Genomic DNA, 8779 nt, shown 5'->3' on the forward strand with positions numbered 1-8779 from the left:
GCATACCATTATACAATATATGTTGCATATTCACTCATGGAAATAATACAAGAAACAAACTTTAAAAAGTTCGGGTGAGCGATTTTCATGAAGGCAAGTCATGTTGTTTTCCTGTCGTTATTCACCAGAGCAAAATTAATATAACGGGGCACATGTAACTAATGACAACCTGAGCTGAATTGTCCAAATGATGGATGAACTACAACCACCAGAATTCATGATGTTTCTCTCTTGATTTGCTGTACTGCTTGGCAGAGGAATAAAGTCTCGCTGTTATTTTTAAAGTTTGTTTCTTATATTATTTTCACAAGTAAACATGCAACATATATTGTATAATGGTACAACTATTATCAGTAGTATAAAACCAAGCGAGACTTTAGACCACCCATTCAAGGCTAAAAATACATAATCTTAAATACTTGTAACTTTTTTATTATTCATGAAAAACAAAATGAGTGCAATTCCTATCATCAGCATGCAGAACTACATCAGAACTACACTTTGTCTTAAATAATCAGATGAAAATTTAAAAACTTGAAGCGGTTGGAAGAAATTTATCAAAATCCCTAAAATCTAAAAATGTTTGCATCATCTATTTTTCAATGTTTTGGTGTTTGAAGGCAGCGAGCTGGCAGAAACATTAGCACACCGGGTGAAATGCTTAACAGTATTTCATCTGTCTTTGTGTTCTGAGCTCAAATTCCACCGAGGTCGACTTTGCCTTTCATCCTTTAGGAGTTGATAAATTAAGTACCAGTTGCATACTAGGGTCAATCTAATCGACTGGCCCTCCTCCCCAAAAAATTTCAGGCCTTGTGCCTCGAGTAGAAAAGAGTGTTTTGGTGTTTGCAGTTAGTTTCACATCTGACAGTGTTTTCAGGTTCAGGTCCTAGGCAGTGAGTTGATGTTTGAGTCTTTACCAATATTCTCGCTACACATCCAAACTAGGGAGTTGTCAATCTGAGATTGTTCTTTGTGAGACTATAAAAAGAAATCTAATTCATAATATCACAATTTGCAAAAAATTTCTGAGAAACATGACTGAACAATGACTCTTCCAATTAATTTCAGATGAGTTTTTAGTTATTTATTTGCCCCTAATGTACAAATATATAATTGTTATTTTATATAGAACAGAGCTTTTCAAACTAGCAATAATGGTACACCCATCCCACATGAAAATGGAATAACCCAATCACTATAAAGAGAAGTATGTGAAGTACAAGAGTACATAGTAGGGAGTCAGATATAGTCATGTCTTTACTAGTTTTACTAAGTATACTGTATACCGAAGTGGGTATTATAATAATCCAACATTAAAAGGATTATAACACCACCAAAGTTAACTTTGCTGCTTATCCTTCCAATATTGATAAAATAAAGTACCAGTTAAGTGCTGAACCCATGGTAATGAGTAGCTCCCTTCTCTCAAAAGTATTAACCTTATGCAAAATCAGAAACTATTTTTGCAGTCGTGAGGCTACCTAGACTACTTCCAGCTGTACCATTCAGTTCCGGTTGCAAGGGTGGAAGCCCACACAGGTACACATTAAATAATAGTAATGTTAGATAGTAACAACTCTTAAAGGTTACTACGGCAAACACAAACATTAGAAATGTTGATTAAATCATGTAGGAAGGTATATCCATCTGTTTTATAAGTCAAAGCTGGTTAGAAAGTGAGGTAACACCTCGAGCAATTCAACCTTTAAACATTGGCATATTTTATTTTAGATTGATATGTAATTGTGAATAATAGCATCATCAATTATAGGTTCTAATTAACTATTTACAGATTCACTATGAAAAATATTACTGCATCCACTGAAGAACTTGAGCTGCAGCCCTCACACAATACTCTGTAAAATTCTGATGCTCTACCAAATGAGCCATGAAGAATTACAACCAGAAGATGGCAGTAACTAGACAGACATGATTTTGACTAAGTAGACACAATCATAAAATTTGGATCGAAATGGCTTTCTGATATTAATGACATAGACACAATTTATAGATCTGTTATCAAGATAGATGTAGTCTTAAATGTCAACTTAATAGAAATGTCAACTGACAACTTTTAAATAATAGTTAAATAGAAACTAAAGTGTTTGGATAAATTTAGTCAGTTTGACTGGTGCCAATATTTTCATGTTGGCTTTAAAATATGACACTTTGGCATGAACCACTGAAAGTTTTTACATGGCTGCTTGACCTGCAAGAAACAGCAGCCATATCCTCTCTTATATTACACCCTACATTTTTAAGAAAAGAGTAAAACATTGAATAATGGTACCCTAGATATACTCTATCTGGAAAAAACGTTTGGATGGCTACAACTGGAATACCGTTAATCATAGATCTGCAAAATTAGGATTGCCTTGGAACTAAACAATAACAATAACCATTTAGACCACTTCCCTACTTGGTCACTTAGCTAATCTCATTTGACTGTTGTTGAATATCTGTCTATAACAAATGTTTGATTACTTACATATCGCTGTCAACTTATCAAAAAAAGGAAACTGGGATTAATAGCAATGTGATATGTTGTACCAATTATAGTTTGATTTAGCAGATTATAGTTGTTGGGGGAAAACTACAAAGGACAAACCCTCTATCATTGAAACAATTCAGAGACCCCTTAGTTAAAGCTTTTCAGTAGAATATATTCTATGTAAAATAATGGAAGTTATATATGGTGGAATTACAGAGAATTGATACTTAAGGAGAGAGAAGTTTATTTTTCTTATGTTAAGAAATCATAGTCAAAAAATGAAAAAAGCATACATATATTTCCATATAATTCTTTTATTTATTCGTGAAATAAAGTCTTTGATAGTCATGGATAGCACTATTTCATCCTCTTTCTAGACTCTTCAGTATAACATAACTCAAGATTTTTAAATTAGCTAATCTAAATTCATTTAAAAATTAAAAATGATCCATTTCATTTTACTTCTTCTTCTAACAGAGGAGAAAAGAAGGGAAGAGAGATAGAGACAAAGGGAAAAAAACATTTTGCATGTTTTAGAAATATCTTGTTTCATTTTTTGTTTGTTTGTTTTTAAATAGCCCCAGTGTAGATTTGCCTTGTGTAATAGTTCTTTGTATAGTTACATTTAATTTTGTCACTATGGACACTTGCACAAGCCCTTGTATGTTCTTCTTGAGTGCAAATAAAAAATTTCAGACTGTATTTTCTTGTTGTGTTATCCGTTGGGATGATTTAGAATGAGTGTCATATTATCTCATCTTGCAATCACACTCTGCCATCAGTTTCTGTTTTGTAGCATTTGAAATCCATCCAGCGTTTTATAAACATGTGGTGGGATTACTGGGAATTGTTTCTTCAGGGGAGAGAATGGAAGTAATATTTATTCATTAGTGGAAATATCTTCTTTTATCTTTTATCTTTTACTTGCTCCAGTCATTAGACTGCAGCCATGCAGGAGAACTACCTTGAAGAATTTATTTTAATCGAATGAATTGACCCCAGTACTTATTTTTGTTAAGCCTGGTTCTTATCCTATCGGTCTCTCTTGCTGAACTGCTAAGTTACAGGGATGTAAACACACCAACACAAGCTGTCAAGTGATAGTGGGGGACAAACACAAACACAAACATACACACACAGCAAGCACATATATACAATGGGTTAGGGTTAGGGGTGGGCTTCTTTCAGTTTCTGTCTACCAAATCCACTTACAAAGCTTTGGTCAGCCTGAGGCTATAGGAGAAGACACTTGCCCTGGGTGCCATGCAGACTGAACCTGAAACCATGTAATTGAGGAGCAACTGACTACCACTTCTTCCAGAATTTGGATAACTTTTTTGATAGGAAAAACAATTTAATTCCAACAATGCTGTAAAATAGGCCTTCCAAGATTTTGACTCTAGATTGCCAGGCTTTTACAGTTCTGGGCTGGACAAGCTACTGCTGAAATGGCAAAAGTGTATTGAGATTATGGGTGCATAATTTGATGAATAAAACTATTCCTTGTATTTATAAAACATAAGCAAACTTTTTTCTTTTCTACAAATTTCATACTTGACGAGCTATTACTAAGAAGAGGTTTTAACTATTTTTTTGTTTTTTATGTATGCATGGTACACTCATTTTCATAAAATATGCTCAGCAGTCCATGCTATGTAAGTGCAAATCCCAGCACTTTATAGGTTAATAATAAAATATTGAAAATAAATCAAATTCCACAGTCTATTGGCATAAACTTGGGAAAAATTGCTTACAAGTATGTCAACAGTTGTACACGGAGGTTACATCATCTCATTATATCTCCTGCAGCAGAAATAACCAATACTTAATATGTCTCTTACATCATTTAATGACTTCATTACCATTAAGAAATAGTTTTTAATTATCTAAATGAAAAGTTTTCCGAGGAAGATGAAAAGAATGTTCAACTTTCACCTGCCTATTAATTACCTAAGATGTGTGAATGTTGACAACAATGTGCACCACCCTGATGACTTGTGATTGCATAAAATATCACAACCAGAAATACGAGTTTTACATCTTGTATGGCAATTCTCTTACCTAAAATATAAACAACTGGACAGTAGATCTGAAAGAAGATAAAGATAAAATACAGGACTTCCATAACATAGTCTATTTATAAATTTATAGCCTCATACATTATTCCAGTATACTGCCACAGTAGTTGCATGCATATATTCATACATATTTTTCCCTACAAAACCTCATAAAGTTTATCTTTCTATAAGTGCATGATGAAAAATACTAAATGTGTTTTTTTCAACAAAATGTATTTGTAAAATAGTAGTGCATCTTAAACACTAACAAATACAGTAATTGATAACAAGAAATGAGCATTGTGGCATTTTAATGTCTGTTTTTCCATGCTCCCATGGACTTGACAGAAACTTATATGAAACAGGATTTTACAGCAAGAAGCTCTTCCTGTCACAAACCCTCACCTGTTTTTCAAGAAAGAAATTTTATATTCCACAGGTCTTCAAAAGCATAGAGCTACCAATCATGTCGACATAAGCTCTATTTTGCTTTCATGGTGACAAGAAAAATCATTATACAATGGACTTTTTTCATTCTCCATCTACCAAATCCATTCACAAGGCTTTTGTCTGTCCAGAATTACAGTAGAAGACATTTGCCCAGTGCCATGCTGTTGGGCTAAATCCAAAACCACCTGGCCGGGAAGCAAACTTCTTAACCACTCAATTGTGTGTGTGTCTGTATGCCTGTGTCTGTGTCTGTGTGTCAGTGTCTATGTCTGTGTGCATGCCTTAAAATTTTTTATACTCTCTGAGCAACTCATAAATTCTTCAACTGTCATGGAGATCATTAAGACCAGTAAAGGAGGACATAAGCCATACAAAAAGAAACATACTAAGAAGAGTTCAAGCAATCTATCAATACTCAAAGGAATGTAATTTCTTGTAAAGGTTGAGTTCCTATAGATTTGGATGTAAAACACCAACCTTCTATGACTGAAGATAATCTTAGTTCAGATCTTAACAGGCAATGTAAGAAATATCATAAAGATTGCAGTTTTGACTAACAGTCACATCTGTACATATTGTTATCATATGCTAACAAACGCTTGAAGTTTGCTATGCCCTTGGTTCAATTGGCTCTTTGAAAAATAATGTTTGAAATCTACAGAAAGGATCATTGCCGAAAGATCCAACTCCCTGATTAGAATTACAGTATATTAGTGATGGATGGAAAACTATGTGAATTCCAGAATACCAGGATTTCCTTATTTATAACTATAGACTTGAGGTATCAGAGAGAATTAGAATATTTACAACTAACCAGGTACATGAATAATTATCTCACAGTATCATCTGGTTTAGGAATGGCCCTTTTGCAACATCTATGAGAATGTTCCAGCAATTACACATCATCCAAGTTTTCTTTGTGTTATCTTTAGCAACATGTGTATCTGCTATTCTCTCTCTGCAAAATTAGAGGGAAGGATTCTTCAAGAAAATATTGAATTACTATGATTATCTGGGATTCAGTCCAGATTCCATCATTGTGATGACCAATTTTAAAGGTGCAATGATCAAGCCTGAAGAATCTGTCTGAACAATGTGAATGAGAAGAATTTCTGACTGTCATGACACAATGAATTTTATACAAATCCTCACGGTTAATGATGATCATCATCATCATTGTCGTTTAACGTCCGCTTTCCATGTTAGCATGGGTTGGACGATTTGACTGAGGACTACACCAGGCTCCAATCTGATTTGGCAGAGTTTCTACGGCTGGATGCCCTTCCTAACGCCAACCACTCAGAGAGTGTAGTGGGTGCTTTTACGTGTCACCCGCACGAAGGCCAGTCAGGCGGTACTGGCAACGGCCACGCTCAAGATGGTGTATTTTATGTGCCACCTGCACAAGAGCCAGTCTAGAGGCACTGGCAACGATCTTGCTCAAAAATCCTACGAAGGCCAGTCAGGCAGAACTGGCAACGGCCACGCTCAAAATGATGCCTATAATATTGGCTTTCTTATATATTTTTTTTAAGATGTGGTATGATATTTTTCTGAGTGTCAGATGAAATGTCTAGTGGTATTTTTTTCCAGCTCTTTACATTGTGTTCAAATCTCACCAAGGTCAATTTTGTCTTTCATCCTTTTAGGATTAATAAAATAAAGTACCAGTCAAGTACTGGGGTCAATGGTATCAACTGACTGACTCCCTTCAAAGCTGTTGGCTTTGTACCTAATTCAAAAGTCATTTATAATTGTGTAAATAACTTTGTTCTCTTATAAAATAGTGACTTATAAATTGATAATGCCAATATTAATGTCTGCTACAATACAGCAACGCTTAGAAATGTCTTCCATATTGTAATGTCATTCTTATACTCACCTTCACTGCTGATTATGTTACCTAGGTAATGTAATTACCTTACATTACCTAGGTTCTTATAGCAACTATTCTCAGTAGTTGAAAGACTTCATTTCATAAAGTGCTCTCACTGCTAACTACAAAAATTTAATAATTTATAAATTAACTATTTCTTTTCTTTTCTTTTTTTTTTTTTTTGAAAATGTCAATTATTATTTTTTCAAGGAATTTTTTTTTTTTTTAATTGCCAACACATTTTGTCCCACTTCACATTTCAATCACAGGGTTTTGTGCTTATTTCCTTGGTGCGCTTTCTACATATGATCTCTACCAGGGTGACAGCACTAATTGGTAATGTGCATAAATCTGTAAGAAAGCCGTTCACTGTGTTTTGAGAAAATTTCATGCTGTAGCTGTATGTCACTACACCATTTGTTTACGGTGAGAAATTTTATCCATGGCAAAACACAGTGAATGACTTTCTTACCAATTCAAATATGCCCCAAACATATTTGAACTTTCCAGTTAGTTTGCTTGTGATCACACAACATTCCTTTGTGTGTCCATTGTCACCAAAGTAACAAAAGCTATTGACTACTTCTAGGGAACCAGTGGAAATATCAGCAGAAAAGGAGAGTTATTTGAAGAAAGACCAGCACACCAAGTTAGAAACATTACTTTGTCACTCTCACCATCAGAAATACTGTGCCTCCATGATTGGACTCAATGACAATATTGTTCACAAATAAAGAAACACATAAGTCTGCACATAACAGAGCGGACCAAAAGTCACGCACCAATACATTTGCCATTTTATTTATATTATACTAGCTGGCCTCATGCTGTCAAAAACGATGGCTAATTGTAGTTTTTATATATATATAAATAAGGTACAAAACCAAGTTTTTAGTTTAATAATTCTTTTATTACCAAATTTTTTGTGAAAAATGTATCCACTGCTAACATCCCTCAACTGCTGGTTTCCTTCAAGAGAAGTTTTAAGTTTTCTTTCCTTCTTGGCCATGACTAAATACAGGAGCTGGCAAGTAAATACCAAATACACAGAGTTGAAATGCTGTTTGATTTTTCTTTTCAGCGTTGAATGTTCACCATCCCACTTCCAACGCTGTTTGATTTTTTTTCACTGTAGAATTTCCATCATCCCACTACCAGTTTGTCATCAATCTTTCCTTCCTTATTCATCTATCACCCTTTCTCATTCATATGTTCTGACAGTGAAAAATACAAGTGTATTATTCTAGTAGATTATTATAATTATTATTCATTTTGTCCATCATGGAGATGTATGTGTGTATTCATCATTATTCAATTTAGTTTTATAAAAATTGAAGCATGTCTTTAACAATTCTAGAATGTATTGGACTTATTATTTTGTGTGTGACTTTTTGATCCACTTCATATATGCAAATACATGGACAAAATTTTTTTGTGGAGGACAAACACTCACTCACAATTAAAAAAATCCTCTCCACAAGTGAAAGGCTGCTGACTTGGGCTGATGCAGTGCTTGGCACCAGACTACAACAAGTGTTGCTGTCAGAACACAAGGAACCAGAACATATAAGATCAAATATTATGGTTGACTCTTTAACAATTCTGCTATGGCCCTGGGTTGGAATATTTACATTCACTTTGAAAGTAGACCTCAGCAGGATTTGATCTCAGAGCACAGAGGTTCAGAACAAATAATACAAGGCATTCTTTCTAACTCTACCACTTTACCACCTCATGAAGAAATAAATGAATGAATTAATTAATTTATCTTATTAATTAATTATTAGAAACCATTATTTAGTGACAGAATTAGAAACCATTATTTATTAGAAATCATTATTTATTGAAAACCATTATTTAGTGACAGAATTAATATCATAAATTGGTTATAGTTACTGTACT

Source organism: Octopus bimaculoides, chromosome 10 (genome assembly GCF_046866305.1).
Source record: "Octopus bimaculoides isolate indiv1 chromosome 10, ASM4686630v1, whole genome shotgun sequence".
Taxonomy (NCBI): domain Eukaryota; kingdom Metazoa; phylum Mollusca; class Cephalopoda; order Octopoda; family Octopodidae; genus Octopus; species Octopus bimaculoides.